Raw genomic sequence first — 27,466 nt, 5'->3', positions numbered from 1 at the left:
TATTTACATATTAAATTATCAAATTTCATCTCTATGGGACCCAATGGCAGGGTGACACCACCATTCCTGCTACACAGAACAATAACATGGCAGCAAAGAGGAATACCGGAAGAAAATTGACGAAGATACCATTTCGAGGAAATACAAAAGACCTGTAACCTTCCCGTATAAAATGATGCTGCGTGATGTTAAAGAAGATGTTCTGATGGAACAACTGTCTAGAATGTTGCATAAATCAAACGTACAGTCTTCTGTACATGTAGATTACCAGTGCAGTAATCCTTGTGGTTTTCGTAGTAATTTCAAGCTATACAGACCTCGAAGTATTGAATCCACTTGTCACATCCGTGCCTTGCGCAGGGTACTTGGTAGGAATTTTTGTGTTTTTTGTGCCGTGTACACATACTGAACAACGGAATAATGACTTCCAGCACGTACTCCTCATATGTTATTCCCAAGGCCTCTACGAGACATTCACCATGGTAACAGTTGAAGTATGCTGCAGTGTACCTAAAAAGCCTATTCCCAACTGCATAAGCAATAGCTGCTTTGTATCCTCAGTTATACTAGTTTTATTTTAAATGCAGAGTGTGCTTCAAGCAGCAGACATACCCCAAATTGCCGGCCGGGGTGGCCGAGCGGTTCTAGGCGCTACAGTCTGGAACCGCGCGACCGCTACGGTCGCAGGTTCGAATCCTGCCTCGAGCATGGTTATGTGTGATGTCGTTAGGTTAGTTAGGCTTAAGAAGTTCTAAGTCCTATAGTGCTCAAAGCCATTTGAACCATTTTGAACACCCCAAATTAACGTCCACACATCACACAACAGGCAAAATAGTAGGGATAAAAATCTGTGCATGGGTACAGCCTGAACAAGTATAGTAACTGTCTATAGTTTTGTTAAGAATTTGAAGTCGTTATCAAAGGAAGTATCAGCATTCGTTTATACACTGTCTCATGCTGGTGGTGCAGGTCCTGGAGTGACACCTCTTATCTGCTCCTGGATGGGTTGAGAAACTTGTTTGTGCATGTGTAGCACCAGAAAATCCAAGCCTGTGGGATGCTGTTGGTCGTGGTGTAGAGACATTCCACACTTCATCCCTTAATTAGCTGAGGGTGGTGGCTGCTGACTGCTGCTATGGCAGTCGCAACGAGCACATGGTGGTGGTGGGTGGTACAAGAATGTGTGTGGTGGCCACCGTAGTTCGGCCCTGTCTGTTCAGTGCTGTAACTCCCTAGCATGACAGAAACAGGACAGCGTGCTGCAGTATGACGGGGCTCTCCGTACTACAGTGCACATTTAAATAATTAGTGTGTCATTGTTCCTATCCGAGCTCAGCAGTGCTGGTAAGAGGGCAAGTTGCCCGGAAGCTGGATGGAGGAAATGGTTTAAACTGTGGTATCAAAGAGGAGACGAACTGTATAAACGTGGAACTGCCTCAACAATGTAATTTAGCGACATCTTGAGTGAGCTGCAGGTGTTTTGTAATGTAATTCAGAGACATGTTTATGTGCAGAAATGTTCCTACTTGTTTACCACTTCCAGTGATTTTTTTCATGTCTGTCATAATTGAATGGTGAAGGAGTCACCCATGACAGGATTATTTTGATTACAGCATCGGTTTCTGAATTACGAATTGCAGCAATAAAGAAAATGGTAATATAAGGTACAAGGGAAAACATTGAGCAGCCATAATGCACCATAAATTATAGCCATTAAAGTAAAAGTGGCATATTGTCATAAGTATAGAGGCAGCGGTATTTTGATAGTGGAATACATGTTGTGTCGTAGATGAGACCAAAATCACAGGCAGCCACATGGTGGCGATTTTTCGGGCAAAAATTGCAACGAAAATTGTAATGGTAACATAAATTTAGCGGCAGCAGTCTTTTGATAGAGGGTCATAAATTATGGCCATCAAGATGATACATGTCGCTTAAATAAACACTGGGTAACAGCAAAAGTGGACAGCTTAGAGACAGGTGAGCGTTGGCGTTAGGGGGGGGGGGGGGTGACACCTTGAAAGTGACAGATGGTGTTTGCATCAGGTTAATGAATGATTGCACTTGAACGTACTTAGTCCTCAAACTTCTGACGACCATACAGTGCTGTATTCTCAGGCCCACCATCTTCGATTGTGATATCGTAGGGCGGCGGAATGTCGGGCAGCCATGAACGTGGACCATTACTATCAGGTCCGCCATTTTGCATTCTGACATCACAGGTGTGGAGCAGTATCCTCAAGTCCATCATTGTGGATCGCCATCTGGGATTTTGACAAGGCTGCATCAGTATCCTATAGCCGTACGGCTACACCCGTCGGAGGTTCGTGTCCTGCGTTGGACATGAGTGTGTGTGTCGTCCATAGCGTAAGTTACTTTAAGTTAGATTAAGTAGTGTGTAAGCTTAGGGACCGATGACCTAAGCAATTTGGTCCCATAAGTTCTTACCACATTTTTTTTTATCCTACAGTCAGCCATCTTAGATCGTCAACTTCGACTCTGACGTTAGAGGGCTGCACCACTGTGCCCTGGTCCACCATCTTAGATTATCACTCAATAGCTTAACTGCCGTAACTGTCCATCCTGAATTTTATTGAATCAGCGGAATACAATGTGCAAGTTATTTAGTGGAACAGGAAGAAACATACAACAGAAAATCTGCTACAGCAGTTCTGTTTTTTTGCAAGTGACACAAAACTTCCCTTCACAATGCATTCTGCATGCCACGAATGAGGTGTGTATTACCATTAGTTTGAACATTATAGATTGAAGCGAGCAGTCATCCTTTTTAAATTTTATTGTGCAGATCTAGATTTCGGCTAGAAGCTAGCCATTCTCAATGCATTATTATTTTCGCTCAGTGCGTGTAATTCCCTGCTGGTCAGGCTTCATCCACAGGGCCTGGGCCTGGGCCCCTCAGTACCGACGTTGGACTTTTGATGACTGGAAACAAGTTGCCTGGTCGGACGAGACCCGTTACAAATTGTATCGAGTGGTGTACAGGTATTGAGACAACCTCATGAGTCCATGGACTCTGCATGTCAGCTGGGGACTGTTCAAGCTGGTGGAGGTTCTGTAATGGTGTGGGGCGTGTGCAGTTGCAGTGATATGTGACCCCATTAAGTGTAGATACGACTCTGACAGGTGATACTTACGTAAGCATCATCTGCGTCCATTCATGTCCACTGTGCATTCCGACAGACTTGGGCAATTCCAACAGGACAATGAGGCACCCCACACGTACAGAATTGCTACAGAGTGGCTCAAGGATCACTCTTCTCAATTTAAACACTTCCAATGGCTACCAAACTCACCAGAAATGAACAATAATGAGCATATATGGCATGCCTTGCAAAGTGCTGTTCAGAGATGATATCCTCCCGCTCATACTCTTACTGATTTATGGACAGCCCTGCAGGATTCATGGTGTCCGTTGCCTCCAGCACTACTTCAGGCATTAGTCGAGTCCATGCCACGTCGTGTTGCGGCACGTCTGGGTGCTTGCAGGGGCCCTGCATATATTAGGCAGGTGTTCCAGTTTCTTTGGCTCTTCAGTGTATGTTGCTGTGTATAAAATTTAACTAACATTTCGAATTTTCCTTCAGACACGGGTGGAAGTTTCTAACTGTTACCAATCTCGTGAAAACTGATCTCATGTAACACACTTATTTGCGTTTGCTCCGCGCCAGCGGTAAAAGCAGATTGAAATATCCACAACATTCCTTATAATTCATAAGCTGTTTGAGATATCGAAATGAGAATTTGGAAAACGATAGCACGCCAAGACGAGAGTATTTTCCCCTGTAGTTATTATGCGAAACTTCATTAGCTACTGTGTTATTCCACTAACTACGACTTTTACGCCCAAGGAATGTAATTTTTAGGATAATCAATAGCTGGTGAAACGAGAAGTGGTATGGGTTTTGGAACAAGATAAGTTAAGATGTTACACACTTATTTTGTACCATAAGCTACTGAATTAACTTTTTCTCAGTTTCTTACTTAATAAACTTAATAAACCACTGTTTCTGATTACTCTCGCAATCGAGTCTGCACAACATGTTACTGAGGTGACTGTATTTTGGCAAAAGAAGCAAATTTTATCATGGCAAAAAGAGACATGGGTAATTTTTACTCAAAGTTCACCACTCATGACGCTTCTTTGAAAGTTACAAATGGTTAACAAGGTAACAGAAAATAAATTGCACCAGTTTCAGCGGAATTCTTTTTACACACTAACTACAGAAGAGGTGACATACCTGTTCGAACGGTCACCGTGCAAGTCTGGGCGTGGAGGGACTCCACTCAATATTTACAAAAAATGAGACCGCAGGATTCAGTTTAGAACGGCACGTCCCCTCAAGCGCTTGGCTTTTCCCATACAGCTTTGGTAAGTAACCCCACCACTACCGCTCTACCCAAGGGCGCCCTGTTGACTCCACTTCTACCGGCCATGGTACTACGCAAAATCTACAAGATGGAGTCAGAGAAAGACTGCCCCATGTAATACAGGTAAATGATTAAAGAAAGTTGAAATGTGTAAGTGCCAATGCTACTAAATGATGCATATTGCTTTCAAAATAAATTAACAAGAATTGATCCACTCGGTTTTCAAGACACACGTTGAACACTAGTCATCAAGTTCAGTGATCTTAAGATTCAGATGTAAGTAAACGACAACCAGCAAAATATAGAATGAGCTAATTTGCACCACAGAATGACAGAACCGAATGCATAATGCTTCAGACTGAACAAAAAGAGCAGGACCTATTAGCCAGCTACGAGCTCACTAGAAACACACATTCTTGACTTTTCTAACATATCACGTCTAAACAGAATACTTTTTAGAATTTTAGATAAACATCACAGATTGCATGTGGCAGTACTCAAAAATAACCAAGCTGTGCAAGTTCCGCACATATAAATTGATGGACACGCTGACCTGTTAGCAGCCACTTCACATAAATTGATCTGTCGACATCTGCCGCACCACTTAGCTGCGCCTAACGCACAAGCACTCTATGGGGGCTTAATTATATTTTTATTATGCAAATAATTTTAATCTTTGTAGCTGACTGTCCGGTTACGCAGTCTCTTAACCGGTTGGCCCTGAGTAGTATTAGTACGCAATCTGACTGCTTAGAATAACAACAAAGAATGAAAGAAAACTTCCGTTAACTTAATTAATGAAGTCCCCAGCAACTATAAAACCTACGAAACAACAAAACACAAATGTAACTGTTCTGTGTGTGGAAGTGTGATTCAACGTACACATCTGGCACGGTTCTTCCTCAATAAGACAAGATATTTTAAATACCATTTACACTGAATTAATTAAATAAAACTGAAATACTATAATTGGACATAGAAACCACAAATACAGTCTAATACAAGAACACGAGCCAGATGCTTTGTTGACTGAACCTGTGACCAAGAGGCATTATTGTTTAAGACATTGAAATAATAAAAAAAGGAATTTTTTTACCTTCATATATATTGAGGAAAAGCACACTCTGATCATTACAGCATCCCCAATCCAACAATATCTGGTGTCTAGCCCATCAAAACAATATGACAACATCTGAACAAGCACTCTCCATGGGAACTTCTCAACAACGACTCACCACTGCTACATCTCAACAAGCACTGCCTACTACGACTTCTCGACAAGCACTGCCAGTGGGGGCAGCTGAATAATACTCTTTGGCGCAATCTCTGGCGCTGTGACTTAGTGTAGCCACCTTCCAGCACCTCCATGAAACAAGTGGATTTCAAACGTTTATGCAAGTGTGATTCACCTATCCACTAGTTACGTAATTGGCGGAATGCGTGGAAGTAGCCAGAAGCAGCATGCTTCCGCTGTACGGTCTCAGAGAGAGACAGAGCAAAGAACCTACACAGCATATCGATGGTGGTTACATTATTATTCCTTTCAAACGATAAGCTAAATGAGGCAGTGGTTAAGGTGCTGTGTATGGGCTGCCATTCAGGACTGGAGTTCAAAAAAGCATACAGCCCTCCAGATTTCCGTTTTCAGAGTTTCGTCAAAATGTTTCTTCTTTGAGTCCCACTAATAAGAAGAAATATGTAATTTTAAAAATTTTTAAAATTAACCTTTGTTACCATAGTAAGTAACGAATACAAAAAGAAACCTGCCAAAAGTGAACAATAAATGGTTTCAAGAATGCGAATGCATTTCTCTATGGAAACACTGGGACATACCATTTTCCATGACCACCCCCCCCCCCCCCCATAATTTCATGTCATACACTTGAAAGCTGTCTCACATTTTTCCTAAATAAAGACACATGTTGAAAGTTGCATGAACTCATAACACCTAGAACCAGTTATGGTGATGTCTAACAAGCAAAAAAGAAGCCTAAATTTAATAAGTTCATATCCAGTTACAAAATATATAAAAGTACACGCTTCCCCAATACCTTCATGCCATAACCACTAGTAAAGCAGTAATATGAACTAAAATTTTTGTTAGAGTAACTTTAAATGTACTTACTTTCACTGGCAATGATTTCCTCAATAAAATCCCTGAACCGTGGAATTAACTTTCAAAATCTTTTCTTAAGGAATTTACTTTATTTACTAGTCATTCATCAAGAACGTTAACACTATGTGAGCGTGGAAGTAGTTGCCAAGGAGTAACTGACAAACAAATTAAATTTCAACCAATGAAAATTTTATTTATAAAAGCCTTTTCAAAAAACAGATTTAAAATTTATAAGCAGAAAAGCACCCCCGAAATATCAAGTTACAATTTAAAGAATGTGAATTTTATTCCTAAGAGCTTTTTCAAAACAGTTTTAAAATTATAAGCAGAAAAGCACCCTCGAAATATCAAGTTACAATTATTCAGAGGCAGAATAATTCTTTTTTTTTTGTTACAGTAGGAGCCTTGGGGCTGAGAAGCTTCCGCTCCCTTTCAACACGGCCGTAGTCACGACTGCTCACAACGACCCCTGAAAAACTACACTGGTGCAAATCTGCAACACACCAGATTACTTTAAAGTAAAATTTTTAACAACTTACACTTACACATTAACTATGCACCCCGTAAGAGGGATGGAAATGGTACAAACACTCACACTAAGACCTTATTTCCGACAAAAGTGCAATTTGTTTTTAAAAGGGCTCTTACGGTGGAGGGGTGACAACTTTATAAAAATGACTATTTAAATAAAACTCATGATATTCAGACTTACATAAAGTGTACAACATGCTCTACATTACACATCTACCGCCTCGCAAGATGATAGGCAGGATAAAAACATATGTCAGAAATTCGGCCCTTACCTTAATTCTATAAATTAGTTAACACCGAATCCGACAAACATGACAGAGGCAGCTATTAACGTTTGGCAGACCGAAAGACAGACCGACACTAACTGCCTAACAAATGCGGACGAGAGAAAAGCAAGCTGGGGACGAGAGACTAACCAACAACACACGTAGAATTTAACAAATAACTGAAACAACATATCACGAATCACTCAGCTTCTAATAATTGTGATTTCTGGCGAAGACCTGGCGCAGCACCCCCAAATCGCTCTCCCAAACCGTCCGCTGCCAGCCGCTTCAACGGACGCAGGAAGGCGTGCCGATCTCCCGTCTCAAGGCGTCGCAGCTCGCGCCGGCCAGACCGATGTGGGTTGACTCCTGTTGTTCTCGTGTCGGCCGCGAAGCCACTACCCCTCGGTATACGGCGCGGCCCACAGGACTCTCGTGGCGACCTCACATGCGCCGACGCTCAAGACGGGCAAGTCATCTTGTGTCCCAGTGCGCGATCGACCAAACGATCGATCCAACCCCCAATGACCACTGCCTGAACAAACTCGAGCAGACTGGCGGCCTAACACAAACTAGCACTCCGGCGACAGACACTAACTGCCCCCCACACTCATTCAGACTGACAGACTGACCGACTGCCGAGCTCATAGCGCCCCTTAAATGCACGTGAGCAGGCTACCTTTCCCCTTTCCCAGCAGAGGGAGACACCAAAGCGGCGATTGCCACAGCGGCGTCACCGCCAGCAACGGTGGGTGACTGCTTTACACTACGCGCTGCGGCGCGCTTTTCAAAACAGCAATTTTTACTATGGCTCAATCTCTATAAACAAAACCACACGCTAGAAAGTCATACAGTCATGTAGCAAAAACTCTGTGCTCACTGTTGCTTTGGACGTTGTAAGTAGCCGCTACAGTGTACTGCATTCGTAGATGTACCTCTCTGTACCGCTAGATATCTCTGTCTTGCAGTTGCATCGTTGCTTTCACCCGAAAGACACTGGTACTTTCAAAAGGAAATTATCAAAATAGTTGTTTGAAGCTGAAACTGCCGCAGGTCCGAGTCCTCCCTCGGGCATGTGTGTGTGTGTGTGTGTGTGTGTGTGTGTGTGTGTGTGTGTGTGTGTTGTTCTTAGCGTAAGTTAGATTAAGTAGTGTGTAAGTCAAGTGATCGATGAACTCAGCAGTTTGGCCCCTTACGAATTCACACGCATTTGATCATTTGAACGCAAGTAGAAACTACTTGTACTCGAAGTGTTGAGACAAAGCCGAGATGAGCCGCGAATCCTGCCTCGGGCATGAATGTGTGTGCTGTCCTTAGGTTAGTTAGGTTTCAGTAGCTCTACGTCTAGGGGACTGATGACCTCAGTCCCATAGTGCTTGCAGCCATTTGAATCATTTCGAACCAAATGCCGAGATGGTTCCGTACCCTACACGAGTACTGTCCCATTATTGATGGGGCAATAAACATAATTTTATTTGTCTTGAAGCGGGGGGAGGGTATAGGGATGGTTCTGAAATGGTTCAAATGGCTCTAAGCACTATGGGACCTAACATCTGAGGTCTTCAGTGCCCTAGAGTTAGGACTACTTAAACCTAATTAACCTAAGGACTGCACAGACATCCGTGCCCGAGGCATGATTCGCGGCTCATCTCGGCATTTGTCTCAGGACTTCGATTACAAGTAGTTTCTGCTGGTGTTCAAATGATTAAAGGGGTGTGAATTCCTAAGGGACCAAACTGCTGAGGTCGTCTGTTGCTAGACTTACACACTACTTAAATTAATTTATGCTAAGAACAAAACACAGACAGTCATGCCCGAGAGAGAACTCAGACCTCCGGCAGTTTCTGCTTCAAACAACTATCTTGATAATTTCCTTTTGAAAGTACCAGTGCAGGATTAGAGCTGGCGACCGTAGCAGGAGCGCGGTTCCCGACTGAAGCGCCTAGAACTGCTGGGCCACAGCGGCCCTTCGATGGTTCTCAGATAAATTTCATTGGATTATATTTTATATGAAACGACAATTAAAATGATTATTGGTTGAGAGAAGTGACTAGAATATGACGCTGGACGAACATAACATTCAATTCTAGTACCACGTTTTTGTGCAAGGGAAACTTTTTTCTTAAAATACAAGCAATAGCGGAATGTTATTTAATATTACATTCCTTTCCAACTGTAACTACTTTGTAGTTTTCCCGTAATTTGTGGAAACTAATGCACGATACTTTGTATTTGGTAGGCAAATTTCTGCGCCAGTCTGCGCATTAATTAGTGTGGAGAGCGGTGGAAACGACGAGTCGTTCGCAATAACAGCTCCGTTGTACGTTGGGGCGGCTGACTTAATAAAGCGTGTCTAAGCAGGCGGGCGACAGCTGTGAGGGAGACGTCCCTGCTGCGGGCAGCGGGCACGGCAGCGCCGGCAATAAAGCCGCCCTCGGCTCCATCGGCGTGTCCCGTGGATCACAGGCGCCGCGCCCACCGCTACGAGATGCGCGCCGTTATTGCCTCTCGAAACAACCCGCGAGACCGCGTCGGCCACTGTGCGACCCCGACACGGCGGCCGCTGGAGGAGCCCGCTGGCGGCAGCGCTTCACCACTGCCTCTGTTGTTGCTGCAGGTAGTATTCGCAGGAGGACAGTCCCAGAAGGGCGAGGCATGAATCCAGCAGGAGCAAGTCTCTTGGAAATGTTTCACTGAAGACGAGTCGTGACGGAGGCGGAATCTCAATGCACATGAGGCGTCGCAGCTAGGGCGCGATCGCCAGTTTGTCAATTAAAGCTTTCTTGTATGAATGTATGTGGCCTCCAGTGTAAGCAGTCAGAATCTTATACGATCTGCAACGGGCGAGCTGTGTCCTGCATACGCTCGTCGTGACCGTATGGCGTGACTGCAGCGTGTGAAAGTAGCGGAGTGGCGCTTACAGAGTAGTTACATTCTCTGGAACTATAAAAATTAATAACTGATCTAGAAATAGCCTGAGGAACTTCATATTAGGTACATAACCTTCTGTTGTGTACAGGAACAATTTGTCAAAATCTGAAGTAAATAACTGTCATAATTTAGAAGATCCAAAAAAAAAAGAAAGAAAGAAAAGTCCGTAAAAAACGTAATTATCCGACACTTAAAAAACTAAATCAATATATATATATATATATATATACAGGGTGTTTCAAAAATAACCGGTATATTTGAAACGGCAATAAAAACTAAACGATCAGCGATAGAAATACACCGTTTGTTGCAATATGCTTGGGACAACAGTACATTTTCAGGCACACAAACTTTCGAAATTACAGTAGTTACAATTTTCAACAACAGATGGCGCTGCAAGTGATGTGAACGATATAGAAGACAACGCAGTCTGTGGGTGCGCCATTCTGTACGTCGTCTTTCTGCTGTAAGCGTGTGCTGTTCACAACGTGCAAGTGTGCACAGAGGATTTTTCTGGTGTTGGAATTCCACCGCCTAGAACACAGTGTTGTTGCAACAAGACGAAGTTTTCAACGGAGGTTTAATGTAACCAAAGGACCGAAAAGCGATACAATAAAGGATCTGTTTGAAAAATTTCAACAGACTGGGAACGTGACGGATGAACGTGCTGGAAAGGTAGGGCGACCGCGTACGGCAACCACAGAGGGCAACGCGCAGCTAGTGCAGCAGGTGATACGACAGCGACCTCGGGTTTCCGTTCGCCGTGTTGCAGCTGCGGTCCAAATGACGCCAACGTCCACGTATCGTCTCGTGCGCCAGAGTTTACACCTCTATCCATACAAAATTCAAACGCGGCAACCCCTCAGCGCCGCTACCATTGCTGCACGAGAGACATTCGCTAACGATATAGTGCACAGGATTGATGACGGCGATATGCATGTGGGCAGCATTTCGTTTACTGACGAAGCTTATTTTTACCTGGACGGCTTCGTCAATAAACAGAACTGGCGCATATGGGGAACCGAAATGCCCCATGTTGCAGTCCCATTGTCCCTGCATCCTCAAAAAGTACTGGTCTGGGCCGCCATTTCTTCCGAAGGAATCATTGGCCCATTTTTCAGATCCGAAACGATTACTGCATCACGCTATCTGGACATTCTTCGTGAATTTGTGGTGGTACAAACTGCCCTAGACGACACTGCGAACACCTCGTGGCTTATGCAAGATGGTGCCCAGCCACATCGCTCGGCCGACGTCTTTAATTTCCTGAATGAATATTTCGATGATCGTGTGATTGCTTTGGGCTATCCGAAACATACAGGAGGCGGCGTGGATTGGCCTCCCTATTCGCCAGACATGAACCCCTGTGACTTCTTTCTGTGGGGACACTTGAAAGACCAGGTGTACCGCCAGAATCCAGAAACAATTGAACAGCTGAAGCAGTACATCTCATCTGCATGTGAAGCCATTCCGCCAGACACGTTGTCAAAGGTTTCGGGTAACTTCATTTAGAAACTACGCCATATTATTGCTACGCATGATGGATATGTGGAAAATATCGTACTATAGAGTTTCCCAGACCGCAGCGCCATCTGTTGTTGAAAATTATAACTACCGTAATTTCGAAAGTTTGTGTGCCTGAAAATGTACTGCTGTCCCAAGCATATTGCAACAAAAGGTGTATTTCTATCGCTGCTCTTTTAGTTTTTATTGCCGTTTCAAATATACCGGTCATTTTTGAAACACCCTGTATATAAGTTAATAGTTCACCAACTGTGACTATTTGGAAAGATATGATAACACCTTCAGTGTTTAGATTCAAATTTGGAAAGTTCTCATTTTAGAAAACCTTTCGTAGTTTTGCTGTAGTAATAACTTTAAGAATTTCAAGTAGATATTTATGTTTTGTGTTAGGGTGAATGTGAAGGAGAGTACTTGTGTGAGTGTGTAAGTTAGCTGTTTAGGTTTTTATGTTGGTAACGCCACGTAGCGCTCTATATGAAAATCTGGTTGGCATTGTTGGAATAGTCGCTATTGTGGTGTTGGGCAGTTCGATGTAAACAGCGGGTAGCGTTGCGTAGTTGGAGGTGAGCCGCCAGCAGTGGTGGATGTGGGGAGAGAGATGGTGGAGTTTTGAGAGCGGATGATCTGGACGTGTGTCCATCAGAGACAGTAAATTTGTAAGATTGGATGTCATGAACTGAGATATATATATATATATATATATATATATATATATATATATATATATATATATATATATATAAGTGATTCATGAAAGGTATAGGTTATTGTTAGTCAGGGCCATTCTTTTGTAGGGATTTTTGAAAGCCAGATTGCGTTGCGCTAAAAATATTGTGTGTCAGTTTAGTGTTGATCAGAATAAGTAAAGAGAGTAATGTCTCAGTACGTTCAGTTCTGCTGAGCTGTTTGAAAATCAAATAATGTAAAAGGGTTTATCAGCACAGTCATTCATTAATTTTTCGAAGGGGACGTTTCAAGTGTGTGTGGGACATTAGCCAATATTAAATTCTCAGTTGTAACTCTCTATTGGAACTTGCAAGTGTTCCAGCTTTGTATCGTGACAACGAATCCACCAGTGGTTCCCCTACTAGTGGACGACGGATGTCCAAGCATGTCTGAATATGTAAGAGACAGCCAGAACGTTCGCGACTATATAGTTAAATTCGAGACGTAAAGTACAGCTTAAGGGGAGCCGAAGGTGCCTATGCTGCCCATGTTAAAATCACTAAGTTTGAGGAACATTTATGAATAAACTACCAAATAGAAAAATTTGAATTTTTTTTTTACATATAGAGTGGTTTAGTATTGCAGTTATGACAGAGGGATTTTGGAGTATCTTTTCTAGTTTCCTTCCAATTATTTTTTTATTAATGACCCAAATTTTTTTACAAATAATTGCTTTATAATTAAACTGAAATGAAACTACTGAACATATTGCGAAATGGCTGTGTTACAATGTAAGTTTGACCACTAGCAGTGCTGTATAAAAATTTCACCTCTCTAGCTTGAGTGGATTTTGAGAAAATGTTCCTTATATTCGAAAAATTCTAATTTACGGGAAATGGCTATCAAAGTTTTTCAATACATTCCTGCACTATAGGATGGATTATCAGGGTCTCCTTCTTCATCCTCCAAAAGCTTCCTCTTCTGTCTTCTTTTCTGGCCTGTTGTTCCATCATACTTCATATGCCTTTCTCTTCTTTCTGCTCCTCTTATCCTTTCTCTGTCAATATTTCTTAGTGCTCGTACAGTGTTTACCCCAGCTGTAAATCCTAATGCCTACAGAAGTTCACAGTTCACACTGTTCCCTTGGTTGTAGATTGCTATTGCATCATAAATGCCAAAGTGCAGTGTTTTTATGCTTACCATTACCCTTTTAGGAATCACTTTCCAAATCAAATTGTTTACGCTCTCATTAGGATTCTGCGTCTTTCCGTGTAGACATTTGTGTAACAATTCTGGCTGTGCTAAGTCATGAAAAATATCATCACTGTCACTACCATATTCTGTCACTTCCACCAGTCAGCTTCTTGCTAGAAGATGTCACAGGGCTATGGCCGGCCATGTGTTGCTTAACAGAAGAACGCACTGTTTCAGTAATTGTAGTATCACAACTTGGTATTAGTGTTAATTTTCTTTTCCCTATGTTCTTCCTCTTCTTATATACACGGTTACTAAAACGTGGCATCGTAACCAGAACAACGCTTTACACAAGAAGTATAATACTACCAACAACAGGCGCAACACTGAACTAATTCGAAACGGTAAACAGCAAAGAGACGATGTTCCGCGCTCTTAGCGCTTCATTTGTCACAGAAAACAATGCAGCCAACCCTTGCACACTCGCTGTATTCGTAACATAAGGCGCTGTATGCGTAACAGGCCGAGAAAATCCCAATCAGTTCGCCAGGGAGTCACGAGAGGGTGTTAGATGCATTCAGCGCCCGCCCATTTCCTCTGCAGGCGTGGGGGAAAATGGTAATAACTCCACTTCCAGGGCGAGTAGAACAATAATTCAAAGTTTACATTAAAGAGGAATGTTCCAATTAATTTTCGGTAGCAAAAAAAACAAAATCGTAATTTTTTGGATTTGACCACCTCCGGCTCCCCTTAAAGTTTATTTCATTTTATTTGTTTAACAAGAGAGTTCTGAGTTGCTTATTTTAATGCCGTCAACGAGCTGAGACCAGTGGTTGGTTCTTGCTAGATTTTGATGCGAGCCGCGCCCTGAAAGTCAGTTCTCGTTGGCCGTAATTCTGTACAGCCAATAAGAAGTGAGACGGTTTGCCACCTAACGCATGAGATAGAGGTGCTTGTAGAGGCAGAGAGAAGAAGGAAGTGGTGGACTAGCTTTCGAAGGAGTCGGTCATGCTGAAAGTGTCTGAACGCATTATGTGTAAAATGAAGTGATATTGTGACTCCCGCGTTTCAGTACATTGATAAAGGTAGCCGGTGTTTACCATTAACAATATGTGAAATTTTAAGAGACGAGAGACGTTTCGTTCTGGAGAAAAGCGCGTGTGTAAACTTTGAATTAAAAGTGTGGCGATACTAAGTAAATTTTTTTTTTGCTGAGTATTTATGGCGAGCAAAATCTTTATTTAAAGACAACCACTGAATTCCGAGTGCAAAAGTAAATAGCAGTTTATTGACGGTGTTACTCTCGTAAATGATTTCAAAATTGAATAGGAAAAGTACTGGCTGTTTGAGTGTGACGAGGACTGTGAACAGAAACTTTAATGATTTGAACACATGTGGGCTGATCATCTTGATTAATAGCAATTAAAATAAATCCTAATGCAAGTTTTAAACGACCTTTGAACTTAGAAATTTGAACAGCAACCCTTTTCCGATTTATTCTTTACAGTTCACAAGATTATTTTCAGCTTTTTGTACTTATAGCGGCCTCCGACGTGTAGTTATGAAATCTCAGTGTCTTCAACATTGCTTTACTGAGATTTCTTAGGTAGCTGCCGTCGGGAGTTACGTGTGCAGATCTGCAGCAGTATCGAGGAAGGTGGACAAAATATGTTGCACAACCGCCGTCGATGTGTGAAGGAGGGCTTTACGTCGCAGACAGAATAGTAGACAACAGGTCGATAGGACATACTGGTCACTTTGGAGACTGTAGAAGTTGTAGGACTAGTACTAATGGTCATGTGACCTACCATTGTGAAATGTCATAGCAATGAAATGTGTGTATTTATTTATTTATTATCGCTTACAAATTCTCCATGTTCCCCATGGAAACCAACGCAAGTAGTATTTTCACACATCTACAGAATGTTGTATACAACTATTATTGAAATTCACTTCAAATTTTGTAATAATTTTTGAGCTTTTAACTGATTAGCAAAATTAATGACAAAGGTAACACAAATTAAAAAAAAGACCAGACAAAATGGAACAACACTCAAAAACCTTAAATCATGATATCATAGTTTGATGCTTACGTTCGAATCGTTCTCGTTTTGCATGTTGGTATTCCGTTTGCTATGGGTTTACTTATCGTTATTTTTTGCTTATAGTCACTGTTACTGTTTCAGTTAACATGTTGCCATTTTGTCGTTTGAAGACTGTGGTGTCACTGCCAGACACCACACTTGCTAGGTGGTAGCCTTTAAATCGGCCACGGTCCTTTAGTATACGTCGGACCCGCGTGTCGCCACTATCAGTCATTGCAGACCGAGCGCCGCCGCACGGCAGGTCTAGTCTAGAGAGACTCCCTAGCACTCGCCCCAGTTGTACAGCCGACTTTGTTAGCGATGGTTCACTGTCCACATACGCTCTCATTTGCAGAGACGACAGTTAAGCATAGCCTTCAGCTACGTCATTTGCTACGACCTAGCAAGGCGCCATATTCAGTTACTAACAGATAATATTGTGAATCATGTACTGTAAAGAGCGACGTTCATCATTAATGGATTAAAGTTAAGTATCAAACTAATTACGTACGCTTTCTGAATTGTAATTTCTTGTCATGTTCCAGACCTCACGTCAGTATAGTCCTTCCCCCCTCACGCCAGCCTGCGTGAGCTAAAACGCGTGCATTTCGGCCTCCAGTTGTACCACGAATTTGGCATAGTCCTTCCCCCCTCACACCAGCCTGCGTGAGCTAAAACGCGTGCATTTCGGCCTCCAGTTGTAACACGGTGTTGGCTCTTCTGCCAACACAACAGAGACAGTGAGTGGTGCTGAGGACTTTAGAAAATGGAGTGTTAAGTGGAGAAATCAGAACATTTAAGATGTATTCTTCCGTTTGAGTTGAGTATAGGAGTGAGAGCAGCGGAGGCAGCCAGAAACGTTTGCCTCTTGTGTGGGGATAATGGAACTGGAAGAGAAAATAGTTTTCTCATTTTAAGGACGATCATTTTGACGTTGGTGACTCTGCACATTCAAGGGACCTTAGAGGTTTGATGAAGATCGTTTAACCGCATTAATCAACAATGATCCTCGTCAGTGTAATATAGAACTGAAAAATGTACTGAACTGTGATCATTTCACTATCGTGCAACATTTGCGTACAATGGTGAGCGTTCAAAAATCGGATGTATAAGCACCGCGTGCTCTAAGCCAAAATCACAAAGATCAGCAGCTGAACGTACGTGCATGTCTGCTTGCTCGTCACCAACTGGTTCGTGAAAGACACCGACCTTTCCTATCCTGTGTCGTTCCTGGTGATGAGAAATGGTATCTTTCTGCTAACATAAAGAAAACGAGGGAATGGTTGAGTCCACACAAAGCAGCAACTCCCGGTGCAAAGACCTGCGCACATCCATAAAAGATAATGATTTATATCTGGTGGAACAGTGACGGTGTGGTGTATTACAAATTGCTTCCCCGAGGTGTAACCATCACACAAGTGAGAGTCTTTTTGACGGCATCCAAGAACAACGACCATGAAGGCTGCGTGAAGGGAAGCTACTCCACGATAGCGCCTGGCCGTATACTGCTAAACTAATAGAAAACAGTATACAGGAGTTCGGTGTGAAAGCCACTCTACAAACGCCTCATTCGCATGATCTTGCTCCCTCGGATATTTACCTTATCCGCTCTCCGTCGAACAACCTCCATCGAAATTCCTTCCCGGATAAAAATGCACTCCGGACGTGGCTCGACGACTTCTTCGCCCCAAAATGATTTCTGCAGTTGCGGAATCGAAAAGTTACCGCAACGTTGGAAGACTCTTGTTAATAGTGAAGGAAAATATATTATTGATGACTAAAGTCTGTGTTTACTAAACTTACGAAATAACACTACGAACTTACGCACGAACCCATTACATTTATTAATCGTCTGCATTACCGCTGCAGCAGGTGGCTTTGGGACAGTTACTAATCTTAAGCACTGGATAACATCAGGGTAGTAAGGTATATTCTTCATTTAGCTCTTGTTGAGGAATTCTACATCCATTACTCATTCTACCATTACTTACTACTACGCGAGTGAGTCTCCGATAGGCAGTGACAGCAAACCAAACACCAGGACCAGAGTTCCAAAGAACCTCTCACCATCCCCACCCCTGAGACAGGGACACAAGTCAGCTCGAGCCACCATCCGGCAATCCAACGTTTTCATCGCACCAACCCACCACTGCCTGCCCTTGTAGAGAGACCCACATAAATCACGTGTACGTTCCTATTCGTTCTTTTGGTTCTGCAATAGCTGTCACATTGTTGGTAACATATCCACTGCTTCTAGTCGTCATCTGTGAAGAAATTAATTGCTGTGTCAGTGAATCCTCGGAATATATTGGTACCGCCATGACTTTTTTTTCTCTTTATAATGAACGCCTTTGATCTGGAACGTTTGTGTCTGTACAAAGGTCTGTATTTTACGTCATAATTCCATAATAGTAGTGGTTACAGGATCATGAGATATTTGCAATATGGTATTGGCACTGACAAAAACGACATTCTCACCTCAGAAAATAAGATTATATTTCGCCTATGGTTAAACAATGTAAGAGATTGTACTTGTATTATGGTGATGAAGTAGTGATGCCGATGTTTGCTGCTCCACGATTATTGCACAGTAATAACGACTGTGAAAGTGGACTCTAAATTCTTTGATCAGTAGGCGTCTTTGCAATTTGAAACACTACTTCTGATATCGTTTGACATAGAGTATAGAACATCAATGTCCGCAGTATGAACAGAAAGTAACCCCTCACCTTGAATTTGTTTCTTCGTTAATATGGATAAATATTATCGTAGATCTTTACAAATGTAGTGTTGTAATATGACTGACATTATTCCTTCGATCACATGATGCATTATCCCGAGATAAGTCCTTCTGTTAACGGTTAACGGATGTCTGGTACCCATTATACCTATCATTACGAAGGATTTTCATGGTTATCCGTCTTATATATGGGAATGTGGCTCTATATTATGTCGAATCTCGTATATTTAGATTGATTCCCCTGGTGTGAAGATTTATCCGTTTAGTATTGAGTACAAGACAAGTAGTTCATGTTTCTGTACTCGTTTATATGTACTACGGAGGTCACCATGTTGTCACTTCGGTAAAAGAACAAGGCTTCCCTAGACAGAATGTATACTCTGACACATCACCATCATTCGTTTATACAAGTCAGTGCTATAATCCAGTATTATCCTAATCATTTGTTGAGACTTTTATTAAGTATAGTTTTACGCCCCCCCCCCCCACCCGCCCTCATGATCGTTCTCGTAAATGTGTGTATAGTCAATTTAATTAAATTAGTAATTTTATGCAAGAACAGGTTTATAAAGATAGGTGAAATAAGTGAGTACTTATGGTGTAGTGATGATATAAATGTCAGACTTTAGTCGTCCAAGTGAGTGGGTGATTAGGCATTTCAATGGTTGCTGTTAACTTATGTCAACCCTTGACTGAATTACGTATAATAAAACGAGAGTTATACTTTGTATACCTTACTGTGTACTCTTCTTTAGTAATTAGTTATTAGAGGAACTACAAGTATTTTAAATATGTGACGAACACCCTGTTTGCTTCTATTTGGAGCATTGTTATGTACTTGATCGTTCTTTCACTAATGCGGGCATGTTAGAATTCGATTACCTTAGACCTGGGTCACGGCCTTAAATGAGGCATCGACAATGAAATGGTACATTTTGGTGGCATGTTAGCTTACATTTCTATTGTTGGAATGAGTAGATTAATGAACTGACTCATATGCATTTATTTTACGCCATTGGCTGCCTTTTAATATATTAACTGGATTCCATACCATTCTTCCAGATCCTCCTCACTTGTGTTTCGTTTCTTTATGAATGATGTTGTTTCAGTAACCTGTTTCACTTCGTTACTTTGTAGTGATGATAATACAGTGTTATGCAAACGTAAATATTTTCCACCTTTCCCACCATTCACTGTTTATAAAAAAATTGAATCATACCTTGCATAGGTCTGATTGGCAATCCTTATTTTCCTTCCAGTTAGTGCGACTGTACATACAAAGAAGGGTTGTAGGGTATTACCGTTTGTTTTTAACACAATTTTAGTACTGTTTTATGCCTATATTATTATCTCTAAGAGTAATAGCATGTCACCTAAACTTATATATCTCGCCATTTTTATTCTAATTTCTGGTATTGATCTATAACGGAAATAATTGTAAATGTTGTTGTTGTGGTCTTCAGTCCTGAGAAAGGGTTGGTGCAGCTCTCCATGCTACTCTATCCTGTGCAAGCTTCTTCATCTCCCAGTACTTACTGCAACCGACATCCTTCTGAATCTGCTAAGTGTATTCATCTATTGGTCTCCCTCTACGATTTTTACAATCCACGCTGCCCTCCAGTGCTAAATTTGTGATCCCTTGATGTCTCAGAACATTCTCTACCATCCAGTCCCTTCTCCTTGTCAAGTTGTGTCACGAACTCCGCTTCTCCCCTATTCTATTCAATACCGCCTCCTTAGTTACGTGATCTACCCATCCAATCTTCAGCATTCTTCTATAGCACCACATTTCGAAACCTTCTATTCTCTTCTTGTCCAAACTATTTAACGTCCATGATTCACTTCCATACATGGCTGCACTCCATACAAATACTTTCAGAAACGACTTCCTAACACTTAAATCTATACTTGATGTTAACAAATTCCTCTTCTTCAGAAACGCTTTCCTTGCCGTTGCCAGTCGACATTTTATATCCTCTCAACTTCGACCATCATCAGTTATTTTGCTTCCAAAATAGCAAAACTCCTTTACTACTTTAAGTGACTCATTTCCTAATCTGATTCCATCAGCATCACCCGACTTAATTCGACTACATTCCATTATCCTCCATTTTCTTTTGTTGATGTTCATCTTATATCCTCCTTTCAAGACACTATCCATTCCGTTCAACTACTCTTCCAAGTCCTTTGCTGTCTCTGACAGAATTACAATGTCATCGGCGAACCTTAAAGTTTTTATTTCTTCCCCACGGAATTTTTATTTTGTTTCCTTCACTGCTTGCTCAATACACAGATTGAATAACATTGGGGAGAGGCTACTACCCTGTCTCACTCCCTTCCCAACCACTGCTTCCCTTTCATGCCCCTCGACTCTTATAACTGCCATCTGGTTTCTGTACAAATTGTAAATAGCTTTTCGCTCCCTGTATTTTACTCCTGGCACCTTTAGAATTAGAAAGAAAGTATTCCAGTTAACATTGTCAAAAGCTTTCTCTAGTCTACAAATCCTAGAAACGTAGGTTTGCCTTTCCTTATTCTAGCTTCTAAGATAAGTCGTAGGGTCAGTATTGCCTCATGTGTTAATGTATTTCTACGGAATCCAAACTGATCTCCCCCGAGGTCGACTTCCAACAGTTTTTCCATTCGTCTGTAAATAATTGACGTCAGTATTTTGCAGCTGTGACTTATTAAACTGATAGTTCGGTAATTTTCACATCTGGCAACCCCTGCTTTCCTTGTGATTGGAATTATATATTTTTCTTGAAGTCTGAGGGTATTTCGCCTGTCTCATACATCTTGCTCACTAAATGGTAGAGTTTTGTACATCACCCTAGTATATACCCTCTATATCCTCCTTCCATCTTTCTGCTTTCCCTTCTTTGCTTAGAACTGGTTATCAATCTGAGCTTTTGATATTCATACAAGTGTTTCTCTTTTCTCCAAAGGTCTCTTTTATTTTCCTGTAGGCAGTATCAATCTTAACCCTAGTGGGATAAGCCTCTACATCCTTACATTTGTCCTCTACCCATCCCTGCTTAGCCATTTTGCACTTCCTGTCAATCTCATTTTTGAGACGTTTGTATTCCTTTTTGCCTGCTTCATTTACTGCATTTTTATATTTTCTCCTTTCACCAATTAAATTCAATATTTCTTATGTTACCCAAGGATTTCTACTAGCCCTCGTCTTTTTACCTACTTGATCCTCTGCTGTCTTCACTACTTCATCTCTCAAAGCTACACATTCTTCTTCTACTGTATTTCTTTCCCCCATTCCTGTCAATTGTTCCCTTGTGCTCTCCCCGAAACTCTCTACAATCTCTGGTATAGTCAGTTTATCCAGGTCCGATCTCCTTAAGTTCTCACGTTTTTGCAGTTTCATCAGTTTTAATCTACAGGTCATAACCGATAGATTGTGTTCATAGTCCACATCTGCCCATGGAAATGTCTTACAATTTATAACCTGGTTCCTAAATCTCTGTCTTACTATTATATAATCTATCTGATACCTTTTAGTATCACTAGGGTTCTTCCATATATACAACCTTCTTTCATGATTCTTGAACCAAGTGTTAGCTATGATTAAGTTGTGCTCTGAGTAAAATTCTACAAGACGGCTTCCTCTTTCATTTCTTAGCCCCAATCCACATTCACCTACTACGTTTCCTTCTCTACCTTTTCCTACTATCGAATTCCAGTCACCCATGACTATTAAATTTACGTCTCCCTTCACTATCTGAATAATTTCTTTTATTTCATCATACATTTCTTCAATTTCTTCGTCATCTGCAGAGCTAGTTGGCATATAAACTTGTACTACTGTAGTAGCCCACGCCTACTACAGTAGCACAAGTTTATATTCCAACTAGCTCTGCAGATGATGAAGAAATTGATGAAGTGTATGACGAGATAAAAGAAATTATTCAGGTAGTGAAGAGAGATGAAAATCTAAGTCATAGGTGACTGGAATTGGAGAGTAGGAAACGGCAGAGAGGGAAACATAGTAGGTGAATATGGATTGGAAGTAAGAAATGAAAGAGAAGCCGTCTGGTAGAATTTTGCACAGAGCATAAATTAATCAAAGCTAACACTTGGCTCAAGAATCATGAATGAAGGTTGTATACATGGAAGAACCGTGGAGTTACTAAAAGATATCAGATAGATTATGTATGGTAAGACAGAGATTTAGGAACCTGCTTTTAAACTGTAAGACATTTCCATGGGCAGATGTGGACTCTAACCACAATCTATTGGTTATGAACTGTTGATTAAAACTGAAGAAACTGCAAAAACGTGGGAATTTAAGGAGATGGGACTTGCATAAACTGACTAAACCAGAGGTTGTAGTGAGATTCGGGGAGAGCATAAGGGAACAATTGACAGGAATGGGGGAAAGAAATACAGTCGAAGAAGAATGGGCAGCTTTGAGGGATGAAGTAGTGAAGGCAGTAGAGGATCAAGTAGGTAAAAATACGAGGGCTAGTAGAAATCCTTGGGTAACAGAAAAGATATTGAATTTAATTGATGAAAGGAGAAAATAAAAAAAAACAGTAAATGAAGCACGCAAAAAGGAATACAAACGTCTCAAAAATGATATCGACAGGAAGTGCAAAGCTGCTAAGCAGGGATGGCTAGAGGACAAATGTAGGGATGTAGAGGGTTATATCACTAGGGTTAAGATAGATACTGCCTACAGGAAAGTTAAAGAGACTTTTGGAGAAAAGAGAACCACTTGTATGAATATCAAGAGCTCAGATGGATACCCAGTTCCAAGCAAAGAAGGGAAAGCAGAAAGGTGGAAGGAGTATATAGAGGGTCTATACATGGGCGATGTACTTGAGGACAATATTATGTAAATGGAAGAGGATGTAGATGGAGATGAAATGGGAGATACGATACTGCGTGAAGAGTTTGACAGAGCACTGAAAGACCTGAGTCGAATCAAGGCCCCGGGAGTAGACAACATTCCATTAGAACTACTGACGGCCTTGGGAGAGCCAGTTATGACAAAACTCGACGATCTGGTGAGCAAGATGTATGAGACAGGCGAAATACCTTCAGACTTCAAAAAGAATATAATGATTCCAATCACAAAGAAAGCAGGTGTTGCCAGATGTGAAAATTACCGAACTATCAGTTTAATAAGTCACAGCTGCAAAATACTGACGTGAATTCTTTACAGACGAATGGAAAAACTGGTAGAAGTTGACCTTGGGGAAGATCAATTTTAATTCCGTAGATATGTTGGATCACGTGAGGCAATACTGACCTTACGCCTTATCTTAGAAGAAAGATTAAGGAAAGGCAAACCTACGTTTCTAGCATTTGTAGACTTAGAGAAAGCTTTTGACAATGTTGACTGGAATACTCTCTTTCAAATTCTAAAGTTGGAAGGGGTAACATACAGGGAGCGAAAGGCTATTTACAATTTGTACAGAAACCAGATGGCAGTTATAAGAGTCGAGAGGCATGAAAGGGAAGCAGTGGCTGGGAAGGGAATGAGACAAGATTGTAGCCTCTCCCCGATGTTATTCAAACTGTACATTGAGCAAGCAGTAAAGGAAACAAAAGAAAAATTTGGAGTAAGTATTAAAATCCATGGAGAAGAAATAAATACTTTGAGGTTCGCCGATGACATTGTAATTCTGTCAGAGTGGCAAAGGACTTGGAAGAGCAGTTGAACGGATTTACAGTGTCTTGAAGGGAGGATGTAAGATGAACATCAACAACGAAAAACGAGGATAATGGAATGTAGTCGAATTAAGTCGGGTGATGCTGAGGGAATTAGATTAGGAAATGAAACACTTAAAGTAGTAAAGGAGTTTTGCTATTTGGGGAGCAAAATAACTGATGATGTTCGACGTTGTGAGGATATAAAATTTAGACTGGTAACGGCAATGAAAGCGTTTCTGAAGAAGGGGGAGCAAAATAACTGATGATGTTCGAAGTTGTGAGGATATAAAATTTAGACTGGCAACGGCAAAGAAAGCGTTTCGGGAGAAGAGGACTTTGTTAACATCAAGTATAGATTTAAGTGTCAGGAAGTCGTTTCTGAAAGTATTTGTATGGAGTGCAGCCATGTATGGAAGTGAAACATGAACGATAAATAGTTCGGACAAGAAGAGAATAGAAGGTTTCGAAATGTGGTGCTATAGAAGAATGCTGAAGATTAGATGGGTAGATCACGTAATGAAGGAGGAGGTATTGAATAGAATAGGGAAGAAGGGGAGTTTGTGACACAACTTGCCAAGAAGAAGGGACCGGATGGTAGGGGATGTTCTGAGGCATCAAGGGATGACAAATTTAGCACTGGAGGGCAGCGTGGATTGTAAAAATCGTAGAGGGAGACCAAGAGATGAATACACTTAGCAGATTCAGAAGGATGTAGGTTGCAGTAAGTACTGGGAGATGAAGAAGCTTGCACAGGATAGAGTAGCATGGAGAGCTGCATCAAACCAGTCTCCGGACTGAAGACCACAACAACAACAATAGGGTTCAATTGATACGGTCGTAAGTCCAAGAGAGACGCTGCAGACGATTTCGTGCTGTTAGCAAAAGTACTCGCGTCGATTGTCTGCTGTCATAGACCATTGACAGCCAATTTCACAGCTCTAAGAGTTACATTCTTCGTACGTAGGCCACTGACTTCACTTACATCACGCGTTGTTGTTTGTCTGTAAGCACTGACAATTTTACGCACTCGCCGGTGCTTCGGTCGTTAAAAGAAGGCCTCCAGCCACTGAGTTGTCGATGGTGAGAGGTAATGCCTGAAATTTGGTATCTTCTCTCACTCTTGACTTTTTAGGCCTCGGAAATTTTGAATTCCCTAACGATCTCTGAAATGGAATGTCCCATGCGTGCACCTCCAACTACCAGTCCACGCTGAGAGACTATTAATTCCCGTCGGGCGGATATAATCCCGAGAGAAGATTTTTCACCTGATCTCCTGAGTACAAATGACAGTTCCGCCAATGCTGTGTACTTTTATACCTTGTTTACCTGATGCTACAGCCCTCTGTGTGCCTGTATATCGGCATATCGCTATTCCATTTTTCCCCCACTTCGTTGTACATAGGTGTCTGTAAACTGTAACTGATAGCAGATAGAAAAAGTAACACTTTCGAACACATTCTCAATCATTCATTGACACTGCAGCCCACCTGCTACTAAGTACATGATCGAAATTCTAATAAAAGAGAAAAATATCACTGTTTACAAATGAAAGCGAAATTTAAATGCAACAGAGGCGACAGAGTCAGCGTACAAGTAACTTGCATTATGTTCTGCCTCCATCTGGAAGTTGTATTTCCTCCTAAATCACACTTTCCATTAAATATGTGTTGGAGGTGAGCAATAGTTTCAGTGGACGACATAACTTGTAAGCTTCACCGTACTGCTGCCTGCCAAAATAGCCTGTATGTGCAATGGATGCTTGTGCTTGTATTCTTCACTGAACTGTTCAGCTTTAACAGCAACCTCAGTACACAACCCGTCAGTCTGAGCAAATGAAGGGCTAGAGAGGCACATGACTACAGATGGGATGCCCCTGGTACCAGATGGCTTAGTTCGCAAGATCTGCGCTAATTGGGCTGAAATCAATCTTTTTCCCTGCTCGAGTGTAGACAAAGCACATCAACAGAGCGCACCTCAGTGGATGTGACTTCGGATCACCACGAATCAGGCTGATGTACTTGCTGGTGTGTCAACACGGAATGTCTAGCGTACCACTCGCAGCCAGGTAATAGCCTTAGAACAGTGACTGTAAAACGACCCTAACTGAGATGGGACAGAAACGAGTGTTAAGCCGTACCAATGCCATTCGGATCTGAATCCAGCAGGAATTGCTGCTATCATTGAACACAGGTCCAAAAATGGTTCAAATGACTCTAAGCACTATGGGACTTAACAACATCTGAGGTCATCAGTCCCCTAGACTTAGAAACTACTTAAACCTAACTAACCTAAGGATATCACACACATTCATGCCTGAAGCAGGATTCGAACCTGCAACCGCAGCAGGCGCACGGTTTCTCACTGAAGGGCCTAGAACCGCTCGGCCACAGTGGCCGGCAAACACAGGTCCATCCCAATCAAATTCAGAGCATACATTCAGAGAGAAATTGGTCGGAGTGGACTTGTCGGGTTAGGTACCTCACAAATCAACCTTCCTCGCTGCTGCACATAAAGCTGCACGTTTTAGTGTGCCAAGCAACTCAGAATGCTTGACATTAGCTGGCTGGAGGCATGTGTTATTGTAGTCCTCTGAATCGTTATTTTACTTCTTTTTAAATGATGCAGGACGGCAAGTGCTTGGATGACCTATGACACTACGAACCCACAGTGTGTGGCGTGTGTAGTCGGTAGAAGGTGGTTCTATCATGATTTGAGGGTGGTTTTCGTACCAGTTCTTGGACTTGTAATACCAGAGCTCCATAGCTCTACTGACATAAATTTTCTTTTTCTTGCCTGTTCTACCTTCTATCATTAAGATATTGTAATATTGTTTGAGTCCGTTGACAGCACAAGAGTACTGGCTTTTTCCTTTGTAAAAACTTTGATCCATGGTTTGATTCTATGCAATGTAGTGTATCTATCATTAAATTCTTTGTCTCATTTGGAGGGAGACAAAACTTACTGCATATACTTGGAATTTGGGTGAATAATGTTTTGTAGAAATGTCAATATGTGCAAATGTTTGGTTTTATTTAATATGTTTGGTTGCTGTTATGTAAACTGCTGACCTTCCCTTAGGATTTTTAGTTATTTTGTATGTAAAATGTGATGTGGTTCCACTCGGGAACGGAACTTTGTAGAGCGCGCAAAATGTGGTTGGTATAGATAGAAGAGGTGGATTAATAGTCAGTCGCGGACGAGCTACCAAACTGTCAACTCCTTACGTAAAAGTTGAGTATTGTGATGGTTCCGAGAGAGGCTTCTCCTGACACTTTCCAATGCCTCGGATGGATGGATAAAGAGCTGGAACTATTCTGGAACTGGTATCTATTATCGCCACCAAGAAATGACAGAG

The sequence above is a fragment of the Schistocerca cancellata genome, chromosome 2 (assembly GCF_023864275.1).
Source record: "Schistocerca cancellata isolate TAMUIC-IGC-003103 chromosome 2, iqSchCanc2.1, whole genome shotgun sequence".
Lineage (NCBI taxonomy): Eukaryota > Metazoa > Arthropoda > Insecta > Orthoptera > Acrididae > Schistocerca > Schistocerca cancellata.
The sequence above is the reverse complement of the archived record's forward strand: the minus strand, read 5'-3'. Positions refer to the sequence as shown.